Below are 24,488 nucleotides of genomic sequence, written 5' to 3'. Positions count from 1 at the left end.
GCCAAAAATCCTGTTCATTTTTCTGAACCTGTACCAAATAGGGCCTGAGCAGGGTCACCCCCCACCCTTAGTCTATGCCGATTCCCTCCCTGTCCCCAAGTTCTACCATCCTGGATGCGCAGCTCCAGTGCGTCTTCTCCGAGATGTATTCTGCAACTCCCAAATCCTCACTGACGCCCCTTTTCTAGGGTTCTTTTCTTCTCATCTTTCTTGCACGCTGACTGACGTTATTTGGGCAGATAAACCTATATGCTCCCATGTCAGTAATGACTGTCTCCCTGCTAACTCCCCAAGAGCAGAGTAAACAGCCTTGGGACAAAGCTTTGTTTCTTGTGTATTTTCTCTACCAACAGCACCAAGGACAGGGTCCTGCTGGACAGGAGGGGTCCTGCTGAGAATCAGGAGGGGCTGTACACCAGATGGCCTCCCGCCCTGATCTAAGTCCCCAACAGTTTTTCATCTTACTCACAAAGTCAGAGTTCTGTTACAGATGACAGGGGACAGCTTGATCTTATCCCCTGGTCCCTTCTTCTTTTGTCTTTTATGATTCTCCCCCTTGCTCACGGGAGTATCATCTGGAATCGCTGACAGGAAGCCCCTCAGGTGTTGGGGTTCCCAGGTACGGAAGGGCAAAGGTCAACAAAAGACTTAATTCTTTCTGTGGAAAATAAAGGAAGGGACTTACCTCTCCTTAGAGCATTTGCTTTAGAGAACTTGTAGTAACTCTTTCTCTGTCTCTTGGAGATATATGCAGATCCTTTTAAAAGCTAAATCAACCTGTTGTCAGCTTTACGACTCAGGAATGTCCTTTTCCAGAGACCCCTCTTCCCTTTACAGTTGCAGAGAGGGTAGGAGCCAGCTTCGGTGGGGTCCTTGATGCATGATACCTCCTGTTGTCACTAGCCCTCCGTGGGCTGTGTGTGGACTGTGTGGCACATCATAGCCTAATAGGGGGATAAGTCTGCATTGGGAACCTCCTGTGGCATCCCCACAGGGATTGATCCATGATACAGATGAACCTCCCCCTCCAGCTCTGCCAAAGATCCCACACAGCACCTGAGATGGGTGTGACTTGAGAAGATGCCAATCAACTGCTGACTACTAGACATCAGGAAGCAAGGCTCCGACCTTGAAATCTTACCCCTGCCTTTGATGTATCCCCCTAAATAAACCACCAGAGCCATCTTTTCTTTGTCTAGGTCCAGAGCCCATGTGGACTAGATCTATCAGGGGATTCGTGTTGGTAAATATATTTCTCAATATTTGTGTTTTGTTATTTACTAATTATTTGAGACTTTAAAGTTTTAGGGTGGCTTACATTCTCCTGGACAGGAAGAAGAACCTCCCAATGTGATGCTGGCCATCGATCCCATTATCCTGTCATAAGACGGGAGAAGTTTATCCCCTTGGATAAATCTAATTAGCCAACACAGATGGCCACCCTAATTACCCAGTGAATCTAGGATGAACCCTGTATGACAAATGGTGACTGTCAAGAACTCTCATTGAGGAGGGGTTATTGTTTATTTCGGGGCCATGCAGGTAATGGGCTGTACCTGCTTGGCTGTATAAGGTGAGCTTCCTTTGTCTTTGCAATCTCTTAACAGATTGCCTGTGATATGCATCACCTCCTAGTTTAATGTTTATTCGATAATAAAATTGCTTTTTCTCTTTTACTTGTGTGGAGAGGTTTTCCTGGGTTGGGAGATATTTTGTTTTTAATTATATTTCTCCAGGCATCGTCCTCCTCCATGTTTTCACCTTGTCTCTCATGCTGCGGGGGAAGGGGAGGACGTGCATCTCTGATTTTCCTCCACCCTTTGCCTTGAGACTGCAGTTCCCACAGGTAGATGCCATGTTCTGAACTCATAGGTTGAAATCCTAACTCTCAAGATGATGGCCTCAGGAGATGGAGCCTTTGGGGATGGGCAGGTCATGAAGGTGGAGCCCCAGGATGGGATTAGCACCCTTAAAGGGAACCCAGAGATCCATCTTGAGGCTTCTGTTATGCGAAGACACACGGAGAAGATGCATCTATGGACATGGAAGGTGTTTCTCCTCTCCAGAAGGAGATTCGTAGACAAGGATTTGAGCGTAAGTAGTTTATTCAGAAGGGGGTGGGGACACTGGTAGGAATGGGGACCTTGAGAAAGGAAAGGGGAGAGGGTGTGTTATGAAGTAGGATGGCAGCGTGTGACAGGAGCTTAATCTCACAAGGAAACTCCAGGAACCATGTAAAACACAGGTCAGAGCTGCCCCCAGAGGCGCCAGGAAGCTGAGGGACTTATTAACTTTTGAGAGTCAAGGATCAGGGCTCCTGGCGCTCCCTTGCACTCCCAACATTTCTCATCTGTGGGCAAAGCGATCTTCCCTGGTTTAGGCAAAAGCCTGAAAGCCAGGTGATGTGGGTTCTGAGCAGCACCAGTAGGGCCCTGGCAACGTCTGCCACAGGAGCCTGGCGTAGCACGTGTGGTCAACAGCAGGAGGCACAGCCCAGGTGCCATCTAGGGAACCGCTTCATGCACCAGTGCTGGGAGTACGGAGGCCACACTGCCTCCAGGACTGGCTCGCGGCAGAGTTGTCTCTCCCGAGGTCACACTGTTTCCCATAATGGAGGATGTCACCTAATGTCATACGGCTTGGCCTGTGGGCCCACTCCTCTTGGTGCTGCAGGGCCATTCTGGCTGCAGAGGACCCCCAGGGTCAGCCCCAGCTCCTTCCCTCAGGTCTGGTCCTCAGAGATCTCCTTAATGAACACCCTGCACTGGCCATCTCTTCCCCAAATCTGTTTCCTGGAGAAGTCCATCTGCTTTTGAGCAGAAGCAGAGATTCCCTGGAATGAAGAACCCTGGCTTGACATCCTGAGGTGAGCATCCCAGCTAATGGCAGAGGGCCTTCGAATCCCAGTTTCCCTGGAGGAAGTAACAGTGGGTTTTGATATGGGCAATATCACTTTGAATAATGATTGCCTCCATTTTTTTCCCCCAGAAGAAATTGTCTTTCATTCTGGACTCTCCTTGCTCCTGGCTCTTGCAATAAGATCTCCTTCTCTTGCTTCCAGGACCTCATTTCTGGGTCTTTATGAGCAGTTCTTTGGGCCAACCACTCAATCTTCTAAGGAAATATTTACTTCTCTGTATCATCTGCCCCAAGATGGCTGCCTCCTTTATGGACATCGCCCCGGATGCAGATCTGGGCTCTGGGGCCTGTCCTTCTTCCACCCGTGTTTGCTTTTCCTGCTGTGTGGGGTTCTGTCTGCTGTGGTAACGGGAAGGCTTCTGGGGCTCCCCTGAGTGCCTGAGTGGGAAGAAGCACCTCTTCCTTGGAGTTCAGACTGAAGAGACTCCTTCCATGTGGAGCTACAGAATGGCCACGTCACAAACAGCTCAGGGGGTTACCTTGGGGTCACATAGAAGCCAGTGTTGGAGCTCCACGTGGACACCCTAAAACTTAGCCCATCAATGGAGCTAAAAGTGAGTCTGTATCAGAGTTTTTATATCAACACAAACTTGCCCCTTATGAACAATTACCAATTGCCTCCTGTCATAATCGACCTTGTGTGTATCTCTAGCTGTTCAGGTGAGGTCGGTTTGAGGAGATGATTTCACCACAAGTATCAGATCTGTAATTTCTCAGATGTAATTAACAGATCATCGAGCTATGCTAGTGCTACCAAATTTCTTTTAGAACTTATAATTGTTAGGCTGAACTAGTAGAACTCAACAGGGGGCAGTTAGAAGATGACTTATACCCCCCCCCCATTTCCATTAAAAAAATAAGGTTACTTTTTCTCCTTCTTTTGAATTAAATTTTTAGATGTCATACTATTTCCTTTCTGTTTTAGATGAAAACAGCCTGCTAATTATTTTAGTCTCAAGAGTGGGGCTGGGGATATAGCTTAGTTGGTAGAGTGCTTGCCTCGCAGACACAGGCCCTGGGTTCAATCCCAGCACCACACACACACACACACACACACACACACACACACACAAGAATGGGGTTACTTCAAGATGGAAAATGCCCATCTCTGTAACAATGAGGCCCCAGAGACTTTCTGGGGCAAAGCCTCCAACCTCCCCAGCCTCTCTACTTCAGACCCAAAAATCAGCCAAGGAAAGAGGCAGGTTCACCCTCTCCTTAAGCACTGGTCTGCTCTGACTTTCTCCAGGTTGAAGCAGAGAGTGGAAGAGAGACATGGGCCTTTCACATGTGGTAAAAGAGTCTCCTTTGTTGTGGATATAGTGTTTATTTTTACTTTAATTTTAACTGACAGAATAATTGTACATATTTATTTGGTACACTGTGAAGCTTCGATATAGGGATATGCTGTGTCCTAATCAGATCAGGGTATTTATATATCCAACACTTCTATCATTTTCTTGCCATGAGAATGCTCTAGTTATTTTGAAACATTCAGCACAATATTGCTACCCACAGCCACCCTACTGTGCAATAGAACATCAGACTTCACTCCTCCTGTCTAACTTCAATGTTGACCCATTGATCAACTCCTCTCTCTCTTCTCCCTTTCTCATTCATGTTCCTACAAAAGACAGGAAGAAAAGAGAGGATTTCATCTTTTTTATGGATGGTGGTATTTCATTATATATGTCAGATTTCCTTTATCCATTCATCCATTAGTGGACACTTAGGTTGATTCCATATGTTGGTTATTCTGAATAACTCTGCAATGTATATGCAGATATCTCTTCGACATCCCAATTTTCTTTCCTTTGGATGTGTACCCACTGGTGGCCTTGCTGGGTCATCTGGTAGCTGCATTTTAAATTTTGTGGGTATTTTAGAGCTGCCTCTTGCTTTTGTGGGCCTCTCAGCAATTTCTCTGCTAGACCTCTGGGATTACGATCCTCCCGGTGGACTCCTCACAACCTCCTTCAGCTTCTGCATCCTCTGGGACCATCAAAACTGCTTTCACTGAGGTCTCTCCCCACAGTTGTCCTGGATCCATTTTTTTTTTTCTTGAGGTACTGGCGATCCAACCCAGGACCTCACACAGGCCAGGGAAATGCTTTACCACTGAGTCATGTCCTCAGCCCCAGGATCCCTTTTAAAACAACTCAAACTGTCATTCCTACCCTAGTCTCCCATCTGGTAGCCGGGAACCAGGCACCTCTAAGCAAGTGAGACTTTGATTCTAATGCTGTGGGCTGTTTAACCTCACTTGTAGACACTTTTCCAAAACCAAAGTCAGGTTTTCTTTGTGTCCCAAACAAACAGGGGATACAGAGAGTGGAATGATCCACTTCATGGTCTTGGACAAGCCTCACATAAAGAAAACCATGAGCCTCTACTTTCCACGAAATTGGCTAGAAAATGCACTAACCTTTTTCAAAATAAGTCCCTTCTTCTTAACTCTTAGTGTCTCCAACATGTTAGTGACTGAGATGGGAGCTTAGTCATGGGCTGCAGACCTGGGTCAGCATATCGTTTTTGCACATTCTTAGGTGGACTAGTGTCTTCATCTGCAATGTAAGAGATACTGTCACTGATGATCACAAACTCTCTGCTAAAACTGAGGAGTCTTACTCTGAACTGTGCTCTAACACTTACCTCCTAATGAAGAAATACACAAGGAAGAGCTGGGCTTCCCTTTTGCTCTCTAAAATTTTTGGACTTAACGTTTGCTCTCTCTTCTCAGTCTTAACATCTCTTGAACAGTCACTGTCACAGGCATTTTGACTGTCGTCTCATTGAGAATAAGTGAGTGTGACTTCCAGTTTCTCTCTAATTCTAGCAACTTGAGTTCCAGCGGGCAGGAAAGAAAGAGGCCAATCAGTGTATTGATCCAAAGTCAAAATGAGGAAATTCCGCAGCAGGGAAAGGCAAAGGAGAATTTCCATTCTTCTGTTGTGGTAATGACTTATTTCTTGCTTTTGCCTCTGTTGTACAACATCTATAAAAATAAGGAAGAGAGTGTGGCACCATGGGAAAGGAAAGACGTGGAGGTGAAAGATTTAGGTTCTGGGCTTTGTTTGAAACTCACTGGGTGATCAGGGCCAATCTAAATCTCAGTTTCATCACCTGTCAGATGAGGGTGTTTTACCAATTCTAGCATCATAGGATTTTATCTGAAGTTATTAATATCATATTAAATAATTCTATTGCCTGTGTGTTTGAACTTGGTCTTGATACAGATGGCGAAGTAGCAGCAATTCCAACTCCTCTTCAGGAGCACTCTAAGCAGCCTTGTGCAATGGTTTGGATGGGGTTCGTCCCCTCCAAAACTCACGCTGAAATTTAATTGTCACTGAGATGGTGTTGGGAGGTGGGGACATTAAGAGGTGAGCAGGTTGTTAAGGGGGATTCATGACTGTCTTCCAGGAGTGGGTTTGTTCTGGCAAGAGAGGGTTGTTATAAAGTAAATCTGCGCCTCATGTGCTGTCATGGAAGCACAATTCCAGGTGAAGAAATTGATGGATGTTATGATATATAATCATAGAGTGATCAATATGAGGGCCAAAGAATAAGGTTTTGAGGGCCACAAAATTATCTTTGGAAGGCAAACTCCACAGAAAACGTTTTTAATCAAGGTCAGAATTGACTAAACATTTACACAATAGAAGGGTAAGATTTTTTTCCCCATGAAACTTAGTCTACACCACAAGAATGGTGCTAGCCTGTGAGACTTGCTTCATACATCACTGAAAGTACATAAAAGTCCCAGGGAAGTTCATACCATTTGTACTAAGGAAATGTCCCCTTGATATCCAAACAAATCTATATCCTTACAATGGAATACTACACAGCAATGACAAAAACTGGAGCTACCTGCAACAACCCCCCCCCCCCCAAAAAAAAAACTTAGAAATCATGGATTAAATACAGTATGAGGGCTAGTGCTGTGGCTCAGTGGTAGAGCACTTGCCTTGCATGTGTGAGGCACTGGGTTTGATTCTCAGCACCACATATAAATAAATTAATAAAATAAAGGTTTATCAACAACTAAAATATACATATTAAAAATACAGTATTAACCCATTGGTTTATATTTTTAATAAGAAAAACTGGATTAGGGTGTATTTGGAGTTGTTATGGTGATGGCTGAAAGAAGGTTCTGGGTGCTGGAAATGCTGGAAATCTGTTTCCACCTGGGCATGGTTACAAGGATGCTATCTCTGGAATAAATCGTTAAACTGACAACTTAGGATTTGTCTATATCCTGCACATTGGTTGTATCCACGTTACAATGTTGATAACATCCCATAATTTGAAAAGAGTCTGCTAAAGGCAGAGAATTGAATTGTTCCATCCAACATGTTTTTCGTACCTCCTGCATATTTCTGGGACATGTTGGTATTTCAAATGACACTTTTGGTGTCAAGAAACTAAAAATCTAGCAATTCGCATTGAAGGTGTGTGTGTGTGTGTGTGTGTGTGTGTGTGTGTGTGTGTGTGGAGAGGGGGAGAGAGAGAGAGAGAGAGAGAGAGAGAGAGAGAGAGAGAGAGAGAGAGAGAGAAGGGGTTGATGAGCTCCTGACCCCAAATCTATGAGAGAATTAGGAAAGTTTTCCCTAATGTACCCGCATCCCAAATCTAGGATATCTATATCTTATTAGTACCCAACTTTCTTCACACATCTAGTCCCTGAAAGACTAGGACCTAAAATCAGTGGAACAGAAACAACAACAACAACAACAAAATCATGAAAAGAACATGAATTAAGAGTTAGTCACTTATGGGTTTCTCTCCTTAGCTTACATAACGGTGCTTTCTTCTCAGAGGGTGGAATGTATTTGCCACACAAAGCCACGCTTTAGTGTTCTGGTGACACAAGTAAGAAACGTGCATGAAAAAATGTCCAGAGGGAAAAAAAAATCTGTCTCAATATTGATAGAACTTCAGTGGGGTTTTTGATGCCAAAAATTGTTCTTGAAGGATTTTAAAAAAATTATATAGTAGGCTAAGTTACTTTTTGGAATGTCATATCAGCTATGCTGATATGAAAGATACCAGTGTGCTAACAGGAATGGTGTTTGCCATTCCTTGAATCAACCTATCTTCTCTATTAACGATGTTTGGACAAGACATACAGCTCATGTCCTCCGGGTTGTTAACAGATATTTTAGCTAGGCAACAGTATTAATGATGTTCATCTATAAAGCTTTCAGCATCCCAATAGTGTGTCTGATGTGAGTGGGTTGGGTGATCAGAGATTTAACAAAATTAATGTTGACATCAAACATTTCCTCATACTGTTGCCTATGTCTGAAAAATGTATGTGGGAAAACAATGATTTGGAAATGAAGAATTACTCATGTGGGTTATGGACATAGAGATCAGTACAAATCTTGGCCAGGCAGTTGCTTTTATGACCCTGCTGGCAACTAGTATCTTCTATTTGACAGAAATAATATGCCACACAAGAACTTCTCACTAAATTCAACTTTCCCCAAATGCTTGCTGAGATTTATCTTGTATGGGATGGATTCAAATTTTCGGGGCTTAAGGAAAAAAAATGCACATTCATTTCCAGCTCACCAGCTAAATAAAATGCCAATTCTGTCCTACTTGAATCTTCTTAACCCCTCAACCAGGGTTACCAGGAAGGGATGACATCCCATGTCACCACCCAAGATACCACCACACAAGACTCGGTGGTGTTATTCTCTTTTTTTCAGTGCTGGGATGCAACCTGGGGCTGTGGGCATGCTAGGCAAGCTCTCGCTGGGCTGCACCCCAGCACCCCCCTAAGATATTAGAATTGAGGCTTTACCAACACCTGTTTGTGCTGGGACCAAAACTAGCTCTAAATTACAGTAATAAAATAAGGTAGGGTAAAATATGTCTCAAAATACAAATAATTTTTCAGTGTTGCTTGAGATTAGTATTTCTTTCTTAAGTTTTGAGTGACTACTATCTGAAAGAGGCTCAGAAGTAGTATAAAACAAGAATATGAAAAACTCTATGGATTCTGTGAATACCCCTGATTTTGGCTGATTTCTTATCAATTATTAATGGACTATCAGTGATCAATACCTACATATACAGAAGTAAACTTTTGCCAGTTTGTCTTATAATATCTAACTGTCTGAGATAATTTCAAACAGCTGAGACTCAGTTGACTTCAAATCAAGCAACAATTGGGTTTATGGCTTAGAATAGTACTTTTGTTGGTAATTACAAAATGTTCTCTTTAGATGTACATGACATTAGAGTATATTTTGACATATTATATATACATAGAGTATAAGTTATTCTAATTAGGATTCCATTCTTGTGGTTGTACATGATTTGGAGTTTCACTGGTGGTATGTTCATATATGAACATAGGAAAGTGATGTCCGGTTCATTCTACTGTCTTTCCTATTCCCATCCCTCCTCCCTTCCCTTCATCCCCATCTGACTAATCCAATGAGTTTCTATTCTTCCCACCTGCCCCGCCTTATTGTGGGTTAGTCTCCACATATCAGAGAGAACACTCAGCTTTTGGTTTTTTGGGATTGGCTTATTTCACTTAGCCTGATATCTCCAGTTCCATCCATTTACTATCAAATGCCATACTTTTCTTCTTATGGCTGAGTAATTTTCCATTGTGTATGTATACCACATTTTCTTTATCCATTTATCTGTTGAAGGGCACCTTGGTTGGTTCCATAGTTTTGCTAATGTGGATTGAGGTGCTATAAATATTGATGTGGCTGTGTCACTGTTGTATGCTGATTTTAAGTCCTTCGGGTATATGCCCAGGAGTGGGATAACTGGGTCAGATGATGGTTCCATTCCAAGTTTTCCCAGGAATATCCATACTGCTTTCCATAGTGGCTGCACCGATTTGCAGTCCCACCAGCAGTGTATGAGTGAACATTTCCCCCACATCCTTGCCAAAATTTGGAATAGTAATGCCTGGCTGAGAGAATACCTCATTCCATGGTTAGATTTCCTCAGCAGCAACCCTCTAGAAGATTTTAGAAAACTAAATGGCCAAAATTAAGATTTAACTAACAACGATCAGTTTATTTATTCCACCAGTATCTCCCTTGAGGTTTTCTTGCATATCAGCAATGACCACATAAGCCTTCGAGGGCTTATGGTAGCTCAAGGTAGCTTATGATAGCTTATGGTAGCTTATGGTAGCTTGAGCTACATCCCCAGCCCTACATTCACCATCTTGCCTTGGAACTTGTTTCTGCAAGTTGGCCTCTTTCCCGTTATACACTGTTGTTCCTTGCCTACTTCCTAACAGGATTTATAGTGAAAAAATTTATTTAAAGTAAAATAAGTCACAATAAAACCACCAAGCAGTAGAAATAAGGGGCAAGAGGTAAGTAATGAAGAGGGACATCTGTACAAGGAGCACTGACTAAGAAAAAACTATTGTGATTGAGTAATAAATGCCTTGTTCCGAGCTCACCTGCCAATCTTATTGAGGAAACCCATGGATCTTCATTGGACTTGATTTGGTGAAGTTTTCTGGCTTTTCTTCTTTTAAGTTTACCATGACTTTTCTTGATTTGGGTCTGTGCTCCAACATTTTGGCCCAACTTTTGTTTTTTCACTTATTTTTTTTAGTGTATATTCCTTTTATTCATTGACTCAAGTTATCTAAACAAATTTTGCAAAACAGGCCAAATGTAACGTTATGGTGTATTTGGGGGGATAACTTCCAATGTTAACTATGCTTCCTTCCTTCATTCGTCTTTGTGAATATTACAGAACACTGACAGGTTACAGATACTGCTCACAGCATATGGGAAGTGGTAATTGGTGCCATCTGCTCCTGAATAGATTGAAATCTATGGAAAGTGATGTTTAGAGAGGTTTAGCAACTTCCCTGAGTTTAAACAGAGATCAATAGTTACACTTCAGAGCTGGAATTTGAAACTAAATCAGTTTTCCACCAAAACTCATATTCCCTTTTATCCCCTTCTTCTTTTGTGATAGGCAAAATTGCTACGGTGTCTTCCCACAATAATGTCTTGCCCTAATGCATGGAGGCTGAAAATATGATGAGATGTCTTTCCCGTGATTAAGTTAGGTTGCTCAAGAGGCCTTCTGATGATCTGGTAGGACCTGATCTAATCACTAGGTCCTTCAAAGCAGAGTTTTCTCACAGATAATACAGAATCAGAGATATGAAGAAAACCCAATACTCTGTTGCTGGCTTGGAATATGATGGAGGCCATAGATAGAGGAGAAGAGAAGTACCCAGCTAACAGCCCCAAGGACACGGGGACCTCAGACCTACATGCACAAGGACCTCGATTCTGTAGACAACTGAATGAGCCTGGAATTAGATTCTTCTGCACAACATCAGTATGAAAGCCCAGCCCGGTTGATACCCTGATCTGGTCTTGTGAAATCCTGAACAGAGAACCCAGCCAACCTTACTGGAGTGCTGACCTATAGAGCCATGACACAACATGTTTTGTCAAGTTTTAGATAATTTGTTATATAGCAGTAGAAAACTAATACATCCTCTAAGATAAAAAAAAAATCTATAAGTCCACTTTCTCTGGGCAATTTGATTAGTCAATTGTGAATCAAAATGGCTGTCTCATGGTCCACTAACATTTCCCCACATACTCCCAACTTTATTTTCAGAATATTCCTTGAAATTCAATATCAGCTGCACTCTGGAATCAAGCTTTGAGCACCTGATGTTCCTGTAGGTGCTTCCACAACTACTCTTTGGGAAACTAGGGAGGGCAGGTGTTTCTGAACCTGTTTGATAAGTTAGAAAACAGAAGGTCAGAGGTTGGGAGACTTCTGAAATATCACATAAAAAATTCGTGTGTTTTATTTATTTTTTTGAAAATCTTTCCTCTAAGAATCAGAGGAATACTCTTTTGGCAAGACTATTTTGAAAGGCAATTGAAGGTAAGAAGCAGACTTGCTATTTTCATAGGGAAGTATTTTATAGTTTGATTTCCTACTTTAAGGCCTCTTTTATTACCATAGCCTCTTGGATTTTGCAAGCAAAATGTGTTTTATCAACCTCAATGATGTGCTTTTGATTGGTTTGAAGCATGTATTTCCATTTCAGTGGTGATACAGCTGATTGGCATTTGATACACCCACCTATTGTTATATGAATGGACACTGAAACCATTTTGATGCAGTAAAAGAAAATAACTAAGCATGGTTTACTAAACTGAACTCTGACCCAAGATCAAGCTAGGTAAACTCTTTGTCTTCTTGTCTATCAGTGAATTCTTTTCTTTTTTCATTGAATTCTGTCTGGCAAAGTTGTTGTTTTCTGAACATAAAAATGATGGGAGTCATGAAAACCAGGAAAGAAAACCCTGCCTAAAACACTCCAGCCTGTAAATCACCCCCGGCCTCCTCCATGGTCTGGGAGCGGCTGCTACACCATTTACCAGGAAGGAAGTCAAGGGGACGGCATGGACCCAGGGAACCAGGCAGACCCAGACTGGTGGCAAGCTTCTCAAGACCTGTCACTTCAGCTCCTTCAGGGGCCTCTATAAACTGGGGAGATGCCCCCTTTTATCTTGAAGTTGGTGCAGAGAGATGCTTAGCCTCCCATCTTTGCAGCCCTGTGGCTGGGTCTGTGGACTTCTCCCTTACCACACCCCTGTGTGGAGCGCTGGCTCCGGGCTTTCTCTTGGGGGACCAGGACAGTAACTCGCATGACAGCCTTGTTGTTGGCTTACTCGGGCTTTTGGCCCTGCCTGGGTCCCGGGTTGCTCTGAGTGATGGATCCCTTTTTTATACTTGGATCCTGTAATTGGAATCTAGTAATTGGCTCCTGGATTTCCAGACTGTTTTGTTTTATAATTATTCTTAAACATCTGGGCCTTTTCTGGTTTTTGGTCAGCTGTATGGCTCCAAGACGGAGGGTCTTCAGTTGACTCTTTGGTCTCACCTGTTATATGTCAGCCAGAATTTCCACTCTGAGTAAACTTCTAGCTCATTCTCATCCATCTGTCCTGCTTCCTCTTGAAAATTGGCTCCTAAAGATCATTCTTCTGGCTGGGAGCCTTTTTGCACCCCTGAAATCCCAGCGACTTGGGAGGATGAGGCAAGGGGATCACAAATTCAAAGCCAGCCTCAGCAACTTAGGGAGACTCTGTCTAAAAAAAAAAAATTAAAAAGAGCTAGGGATGAGGCTCAGTGGTTAAGTGCCTCTGGATTCAATCCCCAGTACCAAAAAACAAAAACAAAACAAAACAACAACAACAAAAACGAAACCAAAAACAAAAGATTGTGATTGTGACTTTTGGAGTCCTGTCCTGTTCTTTTCCCTTTCATTCAGAGGAAACCACCTTGCTAAATAAAATTTGTGGTTATCATTTTATTTTTTTAATATTTCCAAGGTGGTATTTCACTAAATGACAAATCACTTAATGTGGTATGATTTTAAATTTTATAAATAAAATAAGAATGTATGTCTATTATGCTACTTGAATCTTTAGTCGAGCATTATGGTCCTGAGATTTATCTATGTTTTTATGTTTATCTGTTAACTCATTTTCATAAGAATATAGTGTTTTGTTGTAGGTCTGTCATGCCATTTATCTATCTCTGCTATAGTTGATGAATATTTGGGTTACTCCTGTCTTTCTCTGTATTACAAAGAGGGTTATGTGCTTGCACTTGTCCTCTAAAAGCACTTGCTAAGGAGATATTTTTAAAGACTCTTCTGTCAATTTACAGCCCACAAGAAGAGTAACTCCACATACTTGCCAGCTTTAGATGTCTTCAAACTCTAACATTTTCCAGGCTGCAAGTTGTAACAAGCTATCTTGTTGTGGTGTGAATTTTCATGTTCTTGGTGACTAACAAAGTTGAGACTCTGACTTATATTTATTTGGCCTTTTTTTTTTTTCCTGAAGAACTAGACAAATCTTTTGTTTGTTTTCTTTAAAAATTTTTTGAGTCATGATATTTGTATGTCTTTATGGGATACAATAAGATAGTTCGATACATGTATGCAATGTGTAATGGTCAAACCAAAGTAACATCTCCTCAAGTCTGTTTTGAGCTTTCTAGACTGTTCCATTCATTTTTGGATGTTGGGAACTTGTGTGCTCTTCCTTTCTAGTTGTTTTGAATATGTTATACCTTGTAACCAATAGTTACCCTATTGTGCTGTAGAAAAAGTGCTTATTTCTGGCTGGACTCTGGTTTATGTTGTCTAACTTCTTCCTGTCCCTCCTCCCTGCTGCCCTACCAAGTCTCTAGTGACCACTCTTCTACTCTTTTCTTCCGTGAGATCAACTTTGTAATTGCTACAAATGAGAAAATGTGATATTTGCTTTATTAGTGATTCGTAGAAGTTCTTTATATACTTAGATAATATTCTCTTGTTCGTGGTATATGTGACAAACACATTCCTCCACTTTGTGACTTGTCTTTTTATTTTCTTTCTGTTATCCTTTGGTGAAGGAAAGCTCTTAATTTTACTTTAGCTAATTTATCAATACCTTAATGACTTGTCTATATTTTTTGAGGGGTTTTATCATCATATTTAACTCCATATGGGACTGGTTTTTTGCATGACATGAATTAGGGCTTTGATTTCGTTTTTTCCACATCAATAATAATTTTTCCAGCAATATTTATTTAAAGCTGTTCTTCCCCACAGATGTGCAGTGAAATCTCTGACATAGATAGAGTTTCAAGTCTGTTTTGAGCTTTTTAGTCTGTCTCCTTCATACATCGCCCTGTGATAACACTGTCATAATTAGAGAAGACTTGAGAGAAGTCTTGGCATCTGAGCCAGGCATGGTAGTGCATGCCTGTAATCCTAGCTACTCAAAAGGCTCAGGCATAAGGATCACGAATTTATATCAATATTCATTTTAAGTACACAAATAAAGGGAAGCATTGTATAAGTGGAGTGTATAAATAGCACCAGGGGATTTGTGTAATTGTTCAGTATCTTTTTGGTGGTGCGTTTGTGTTCTTACTGCTCATTAAGCCACATGAATGACCCTTCTTTTCCTGTGCACTTCATTCCTGGAGAGCCCTCAACGTGGTCATGACTCTCTGAGTCTCTTTTGTCCCTGGAGAGGAGAAACATCGTGTGGGATGCCAGGGGTCAGAGGTCAGGGATGAATAGAAGAGAAGGAGCCACGTGAAAGGACTCGGTTGTTGAATGCCTTACGGGTCTCCCAGCTTCTTTTCAACATGTCCCTTCTCCTTTGTAGCTTTTTCACTCCTGAAGAAGGCAGAAAAAAGATGGGCTTTTAGAAAGTCTCATTTCAGTGGCGATAGTGCTGCCCCGGGTTTCTGTTGCCATGCAAGAAATTCTCAAATAGTATTAAGCAGAGTGCGGACATGAGTAGCATTAAACACTGGGCACCCAGATCAGCATTTTCAAAATCTTAGCTTTGTGGAACCATTTGATAAAATTCAGATTACCTTTAGTCCTAAACATATTCAGAATATGCTAGCAATTGCCCGTAGTTTTTGGACAAATGCGAGAACAATGCATTTTTGAGCTGACAGAGCCTAGTTTCTTTGGAAGTGCTTTATCAGGAATGAAAATGATGAAGGGTGTCGAGAATATGCAAATACATTCAAGTGCACACAATTAAAATCTCGAGATGTGTTTGATGATAAATCACTTCACTGTGGTTGCAAGGATTCGCAATAGGAATTCAAATTGATAATTATGCTTCTATGATTCTTAGAAGAGCTAACAATTTTCCATTTTCATCTGCTCTTTGAAATAAAAAGAGGAGTGTAACACCTTAAAACCAATCTCTAACAGGAAGGTGATATTTCAAACAAGGGGGGAAATTTTCTTCCTCACTGTAGTCTTGTGTAGAAGTACCTTGAGGAAAACACAAGGAAAAAAAGCCCAGTCCTATTCCACATCCCCACTTCCCAACCTCAGAATAATTCCCCAAAGCTTGTTCCAATTCCAAAAATATCTCTTTTTTTAATTGATTTTTTTTAAAAAATAAATGACAGCGGAATGTATTATGATTCTTATTACATGTATACAGCACAATTTTTCATATCTCTGGTTGTATATAAATTATGTTGACACCAATTCATGTCTTCATACCTGTACTTTGGATGATGATGTCTATCACATTCCACCAAAAATATCTCTAATACTGCCTTAAAGAATAAGGGTAGGTGCTCTATGCTTCCATTTCAATGCAGAAATCCCATTGGAAGCTAAATCACCAACCATACCTTTCTGGAGCAAACCCTGACTTGGTAGAATCATCTCATTATGGGAATCGTGTGGGCTGCATGAGAGGAACACTGTTATGATTCTAAAAATCATCCTCAGCCGGGCCATTTCTTCTGTGCCTTTTGCTATTCTTTAAGTTAGTAGGAATGTCTCAAGCTGAGCAGATAATCTTCCAATTCAGAAATCGTGCTGGTTGCAAAAGTGACCAGGGTGTGCAGGAGGACAACTTGGATGTTAGGTCACTGGGAATTTACTGGTATGCTGGCTTGGAAAATTAATTAAATTTCTTCCCAGAATAGGATCTCCCCATAAAATAAGTCCATCCTGCCAGTCTTACCTTCAACACGCGTCCGTCTGCCCTGGCTTATCTTAATTTTAAATTTTTCAGGGATCACTGAGTACAGGACATGTGCTTGTCTTCAAGTGTAGATTTGATTCATCAGGCATAGTGAGGGCAGTGACTTAGCAGATGATCGCCGTGGGAAAGATTCCCAGGTATGCTCACTGAGTGGAAGAGAAGGGGAAATGCTGTGCCATGAGGAGCTCTGCAGAGAAGTGCTGGGGTCAGTCAGGAAGTAGAGGGAAAGGAGGAAGACGGGCAAGAACCGTTATTGGGATTGTCATGGATGGGGCAGGGCAAGAAGGGTCAGGACTGGCTAGTTTGAATTGTTCCAGCTGTTTGGGGAGGGGGCTATCTTTAATTGCCCTGGGTGATGAGGACTAGAGAATGGAAGCCCACAGTACAAGAATCCAGTAAAGAAGGTATGGGCTCCGATGGGTGAGTTTACATATGAGGGACAGGTTTGTAGGTGAGTTTTTCAATATTTCTAGGAATTGCTCAGCTCTGAGTTAGTTGGGGGGAAAAAAGGGTCAGAATGGCGCAGGAGGTTAAGGCTTCAGAAACACAAGGTTCATAGTATGGAACTACACAAGCAATCTTCTTCCTGTGGGTACTCCAATCTTGGTACAGCTGTCCTACTGCAACCTTGGAGCCTTGTGTCAGAGGGTTCCTGTCCCTCCTTTCCAAAATCAACCCTGAGTGGTAGATTCTGTAGAAAACTTTGCTTATGATTTCACTTAACATCTTGAGTTGCATTTGTGAAATCTATTGAGAAAGATTTGGAAGGCAGACATGAAAAGGGATTTGAAGCATGATATGTTGCAAGTATGCTTCATGATTATTTAGTGGAAAAAAGTGGCTAACTCATTTATTATCTTGGCTATGTCTCCATAAAGTTTATGCATTGGGAACTTAATCCTTAAAATCATATGCAAATGGTATTTGCAGGTGGGGCTTTTGAGAAATGGTCAGGAATAGATGAAGCCATGAGGATGTGGCTCTCATGATGTCAATAATGCATTTATAAGAGGAGAAAGAGATTGGAGCTAGTGTACCTGGCATATCTCACCGTGCAATGTTTTCTACCATGTTAATGCAGCAAGAAGGGCCTCCCCAGATATTGAGATGTTGGCACCATGTCCCTGGTCCTCCCGCTCTTCAGACTTATGATCCAATTAAACTTTTATTCTTTGTAAATGACCTGATCTCATGTATTCAAATACAGCAACAAAAAACAGATTAAGACACCACAAAAGAACTGTAAATTAAAATGGAAACAACATGCTACCAGCAATAAAATAAAACAGATTTTTTTGAGGTTTCAGAATTAAAACTTACACAGTATGTATGTGTTCCATTTGGAATTCCCAGGTACAGTGTTCGGTGTTTGAGTTGAGGTAGTTAGAGAATTCAGTGAACTCTCACTGTTGAGATGTTGGCCAATTCTGTTGCAATACTTAATTGAGTTATTGTTGCTGTGTGTCTGTGTGTTCTTGTCTATTCCTTTTGAAGTTAGAGTTGGGAAGTTTCCCTATGCCCTTGAGCATTTCAGGTTTCCTCCAAAACAGATACCACAAAACTACTTTCCTTTATGTCTGGTACAAAGAAAGTCCTAGAGGTATCCTTATTATACTGTTCGACAATCCAATTAAAATGAGCTTTCTTTTGAAAGGCCGGGGAGCTCCTGTGTAATCTTGTTCATTTCCTCATGCTCCTGGTGCAGGGCTAGTTAGTAGCTGCCCATTGCCCCAGATTTTAAAACAGAAGGTGGTGAGGCTTTCTACAAGATTATTGAAGTTCCTGAAAAGCAAATGTAAACCATATAGAACCAAGATGATTGCATTTGTGAATTGAGGATCTCAGCATCAGACACGACTGAAATGGACCATTAACAGTAAGAGAGGAAAGGCCTGTACACCTGACCTTCACAGGCCATGAAATGATTGACGTGTACATTGATAAAGCAGGATTTGGAACCGAGTTTTCTAAACAGAAGATAGGCAACTGAGAACTCTGTGGACAAATGCCAGCTCTGCTGAGGATATGCCTCGTTGGTTCCATTTATTACTTGAAAAGTAGAATATGGCATCTCATTCTGTAAGAAGGTCACGTTCACCAGTCACCTGATGGCATTGAAACCCCGGCAAGCTTTGGATTTCTGTGGATGTGCAAATGATGCTCTTTAATATAAATGGGGAAAATAATGGGGACTGCCAATTCATCCGCTTTAAACATACATTATGAACTTTAGTCCCTGGAATAATGGCTCTTGGTGGAAGGCAATATTCTTGGTAAACAGAAAAACTTAAAACATAAAAATCAGAGATGAAATTTGCCTAAAGAAGAGAAAAAAAACCCATGTATACATTGGAGATTAAACACCGAATACCCTCTTTCTGGAAATATTCAACTGTCCCCACAGAGCGGATCTTAGATCGTGCGGCATCCTTCATTGCATAACTGTGTTTAGTTGCTAATTTTCCAGTGTTTTCCTTTAGATGAAAGGAAATCCTCCTGATTTTTAAAAGATTTTGGAAACCCTGAATTAAGCAAATGTGTGGGGGAGGCAGTTCCAGCTTTTCCAGGGATTCTGGGCCCTTCTTCTTCCCAGACAGCCTGTGGCAACTCAAGTGACTCGGGTGCTGAGGTGGGTGATGGCTCAGGGTGGGTGTTGCCTCAGGGTGGGTGTCTCTGGGTTTTATATCAGACCTGGTACTCGGCATAGGCAGGGGACCCATGGGCTCTCAAACAGGGTTTGTTGTCATCTCCCAGGAGTGTGTAGACCTGGAATTCAGGACATTCTCCTTCTACAACCCTTATGGGTCACCCCACTGAAGTGGCTCTTCATCCTCTTGGGGACACCTGCTTCCACAGCTCCTCCCTGTTGTCTGGGCTCTCTGCCTAGGCTCTCTCCCTTGCTTCTCGACTCAGCCTGAGCTCCATCTTTTCCATAGTTATTGTTTTAAAGCAGGCAGGACAGGGTCTTAGTGGCTTTGGTTTCAAATAATCCGAGCTCTTCAGGGACGATGGACAACCATGAATGGGCTGGATGTGTGGAAGGTACAGGAAAGGAGCAGCCTTCTCATGCCCTTTCCACCCCAATTGTTTCCTACAACTTCTAGAAGATTCCTCTGAGATGGTGGAAAGGACAGGAACTCTTTGTGAATCTTAGAGAGAGGCCCGTTGCCTGCTTTTCTAGCAGAATTTCAGAGAGAGAACGGAGTTATATGTACAAGTAGATAGATTTTTAGGCTTCCAGAGAGTACTACACCCCTGGTGTGCTACTAGCATGGTATGCAAACAGCGGAACGAGCCACCAAACTTAAAGGTGCCCTGAGCAGAAACAGGCATGTCTTAGCGGAAACCTTCATAGACCAATTCCAATTTCCCTTGCCCAACCGTGGTGATTTCAGAGTCTCTAAGCACCCCAGAACCTTGATAGAGCTCTGGGGAAGATAGCTGGGGGGCGGATGTGGACAATCACTGGGATAATGTTTCTACCAACCTAGTAAGATGAGGACTTATGACAGAAGTGAGGTCAACTTACAGGAAAAGAAAATTTATATTCCTCGCACACATTGTTAAAGACTGATTCATTCAACTCAGCTGTTCCCAACCACCTTCTGCTTTTTTAAAAAAAATTAGTTAATGTAATTTAGTTTATTTATATATGACAGAAGAATGCATTACAATTCTTATTATGCACATAGAGCACAATTTTTCATATCTCTAGTTGTATACAAAGTATATTCACACCAATTCGTGTCTTCATACCTTTATTTTGGATAATAATGATCATCACATGCCACCATGCTTCAACCATAGTTCTAGTATTTTCCAGCATCTACCAAGCATTTGCCAAACATATGTTCCCTCCCCTATTAATTTATTTTAAGTTTCAAGGGGCAGATATCTGACTCAGAGTCCCTAAGACAAGAAAGGGAATATTTTGTCTCATGAAATCCAAGAAAGCATCGAACACTAAATCACCAGACGGCCAGTCATGTAGCTGTGACTCAGAAGTGACTGGGACCAGACGCCCGTTGCCCTTCAGGATCTTTCTCTTCCTAATTCTATTTCTCTCTAAAAACTGGAATCATCATCTTTCATTGAAGACTGACTGGCTTGTTCCAGAAGGGGAAAAATATGATTACCCAAAAATGCCAAAATTCTCATCTTAAAATTTCCACTATGGGGGAAGGACAGACTCATGCCTCCTCTCTGGCACCTCCTTTAAGAATCCATGTGTCTCGGGTCAATGCCAAGGTTTGAGGTGGGGTTAGGACTAGTTGACAGAAAGGGTCTGAGCTGGGATGGGGCAGAAAAACCAGAGACGTCTTGAAGAGAGGGAAACTGCATGGACTGTCATTTAGGTGGTCTATCAACACTGATGCACATCAGTCACAGGAAAAACAATACAAAGGAATATGGGTACATTGTCCTTACCATTTCCACTTCCTCACCATTTACTCTCTTCTTGATTTTTTCCCCAGTCTGGTTTCTGCTAGTACCTCCTTAAGAAACTCTTGTAGAAGTCCCTGTAGAGACTTCATGATTCTCAGGTTTGACTACCTCCTTTTTTTTTTCCATTTCTTTCCCTCCCATCTTCCCTTGGTTGTTTCCTCCATTTGTTTTTCCCTGTCTCAGATCCTGTTTTCACCTGGTTCTCTTCCTACCTCCCAGATGGTGCCTTCTGCCTCCTTTGCTAACGTTTCTCTCTGTCCACTCCGTAATGGTAGGCAATCTTCACATTTCTGACCTTAATCCATCTTTCTCTACTCTCTCTCCTACGGTGTGAAGATAGGAAACTTTTAGTAGCTTTTTATCTTCTACAGAAGCCAAACCAAAGTACTAAAAGCCTCAAAGACCAAGGCAAAGTGAATATTCCGTGAAAACAACGTGAAGAATGACAATAACATTGAGCAGAGGTCGACAATTATTGACTACTGACCACTGTGCTAAGCACTTCGTTTGAATTAAGCTACTTGGTCTTTGCCTTGGGAGATGAATACTTTTATTATTATTATTATTATTATTATTATTATTATTATTATTATTCCTTTTTCACAGATGAGGAAAAGGGGTCATGCAAAGGTTAACTATTAGTCCAATGTCAAACAAGACAGGCTGTGGCCGAACTCCATTGATCTCCTAAAGGTGCCCAGAGTTTCCTTGTGTTCTCATTTCTGCTCCTGGTGATGGTTCCACTCCAGCTCCACTGTGCAATGTCTCTCCCTCAGGGAAGAAGTTCCCAGATGGCCTCTTCCCTGTGACTTGTCTGATGGGTTATCTCCCTCCTTTGAACTCTCATATTCTTTTACTTTTGCCTTTACTTTACACTTATGACTCTACTGTATATTTGATTATTTTAAAATTATCTTTCTGTAATAAGCAACTATAGGTTTTTGTGTCCCCCAGCTCTCCCTGCCACATGGATAGAGTATCTCTCAGTGTTTTCTTCCCTCATGGATGCTCGTCAATATTTATAAAATAAACAGATGAGCCATTTGTCACACAACATTGATTTATCAATAATCTTTTGTAGGACTCTTTAGAGCAGACTGGCTTGCAGACTGGTGTTCTTGTTTTTTTTTTTTTTTTTTTTTAATGTGTGTGTGGTAATAGGGACTGAACCAGGGCACTCTACTATTGAGCTACACCCCTAGCTCTTTTTCATTTTTTATTTTGAGACAGGGTCTTGCTATGTTACTTAAGAGCTCACTAAGTTGCCCAGGTTGGTCTTGAACTTTCGATCCTCCTGCCTCAATCTCTTGAGTAGCTGTTCACCACCGGATCAACATGCAGCTTCTGTCATTAAGAAAGTCCTGCAAAGAAAGAATGTTGGCCAAACTAAATAAATGGTGTGCTTGGTGACATAGTTGATTTTCTATGTGGTTGAATTATGTTTTGCTGTAAGCTTCTGACCTTGGCAGGGACCAATAACAAATAGTTGGAGGATTGGTACTTTGAGTAGCACGTCAATATGGAATTTCTAAGGTTTGAAAGTGTATGTACCTCCAAAATTCTTGCATTGGAACTTAAACCCCACGATGATGGTCAGGCTTTTGGAAGGTGATTAGATCATGAGGGATCTGCCTTTGTAAATAATATTAATGTCCTTATAAAATAGTTGGGGGAAACTAGCCAGGTCTCTTTTGGGTTTTCCACTTTCTTCCATGTACGGATACGGCGTTCTTCCCTTCTTCCCAGTGTGGAGCCAGCAACAAGGCACTATCTTGTAAGCAAAGGTCAGAATCTCGGCTGGGTCCTTGATCTTACTCTTCCAGACTCCAGAACTGTGAGAGACACATTTCTGCTTTTTATAAATTACCCAGTCTCAGGTATTTTGTTATAGCAACAAACACCAACACAGGGATATAAAACAGATATGGCATAATTTCTGCTTCTAGGATCTTACATTTTAATTGAAGAGATACAATGTGAAATTTAAAGCAAGTATAGCCACAACTAAATTGCAAGATGACAGACATGCAGATCAGTAAAAAGAATGGAAGGAATTAAAGGGCTTCTGTTATGAGTTGGTTATGAGGTGTTCCCCAAAGCTCCTGTGTTAATGCAGCAAGTGAAATGATTCCATTATGAGATTTATAACCTAATCAGTGGATTAATCCCACTGATAGATTAATAATTTGAAAGGACTACTGGGTTGGATGGTAACTGTAGGCAGGTAAGGTGTAGCTAGAGGAGGTGGGTTACTGGGGATTATACCTTTTCCCTCTCTCTCTCTCTCTCTCTCTCTCTCTCTCTCTCTCTCTCTCTCTCTCTCTCCTAGCTCCTGGTGTCTGTAAGCAGACTAGAGCTTCTCCACTGCACCCTTTGCTGGGATGTTTGCATCACCTTGGATCCAGAGCAATGGAACTGTGGTGGACAAAACTGCTGAAACCTCCGTTCCTGTCAGGTATTTTGTTCACAGTGATGAAAACCTAACATAGCCTCCCGACTTTCAGTCTAACTCTCTGATATTTTCGCATCAAGGAATGGAGGCTCAGACAGTCTATTTTAAGCAAGTATTAGTAATGCATAATGTTTCCAGGGAAACAAAGTTAGAAATACATTTTAAAATGTGACCAGATGTTAACTGGGATTCGAACACTAACAACAGTTCATTATCAGTTATAGGTGGGTGTGGGGTACCCACAAGGAAAAATCTTTGATCTTTATCTGTAGTTAAAATAAAATTTTAAGTTTGCATGACCAAGCAAGACAATTAGGATAGAAATAATTTTAAAATGCATTTTTTTGGTATTCTATACATCTTGGCTTTACATAAAATTTCTAATTTATCTTTTTTTTTAAAGGATCATAAACCATTAAGAAAGCACTTTCTGAGTGACTCTATTTCCTTTGAAGGGCTTTCAAGCATACTTCGCATGCAGCACGGATTTCCAGTGTTTATTTGTTGGTTACAAATGCCATTTTAAGTAGTCTGACAGTCATCAATTTTTGTGAAATATTATTAACAAGAGTGGAGTTACTGAGCCAGGCATCTGTCAACCTGATCACAAATATCGGGTTGGATGGGCCAGATCCTGGAATAATCAGAGACATGTGAGGTGAGTCAGCAGCTTGAAATAGAAAAAGAAAAGAACATGTGTTTAGGAACAGAATATATAATTTCAAAGCACACTCGCATTTACCCTGGTGCAGGGAAAGAAGAAAGAACAGTCCCCACTGCGAGACAGAGTCAACACTGTCATGGTTTGTGTGCTTGCTGACAAAATACTGGATCTGCCTGGGCACCCGGGAGATGGGGCAGGAGATAGAGACAGATATTTGCTCAGGAGTGTTCCAGCACTCTTGTGAATGGGTTAGAGAAACCAGGATTTACAGTCTGTCCTCTGTTAGCTCTGTCCTTGTCACCGAGCTGAGGGAACACACACCAGAACTCGTATATCAATGTGAAATCCCAAGGAAACCCAAGCAGAATATAAACAGAAAACATATAGCAGATCAGAAAAAAAAACCTGAAAAAGACAGCTATCTACTAGTCACCAA

This window comes from Urocitellus parryii, chromosome 2, assembly GCF_045843805.1.
Source record: "Urocitellus parryii isolate mUroPar1 chromosome 2, mUroPar1.hap1, whole genome shotgun sequence".
NCBI classification, from domain to species: domain Eukaryota; kingdom Metazoa; phylum Chordata; class Mammalia; order Rodentia; family Sciuridae; genus Urocitellus; species Urocitellus parryii.
This window is presented reverse-complemented; position numbering follows the sequence as displayed.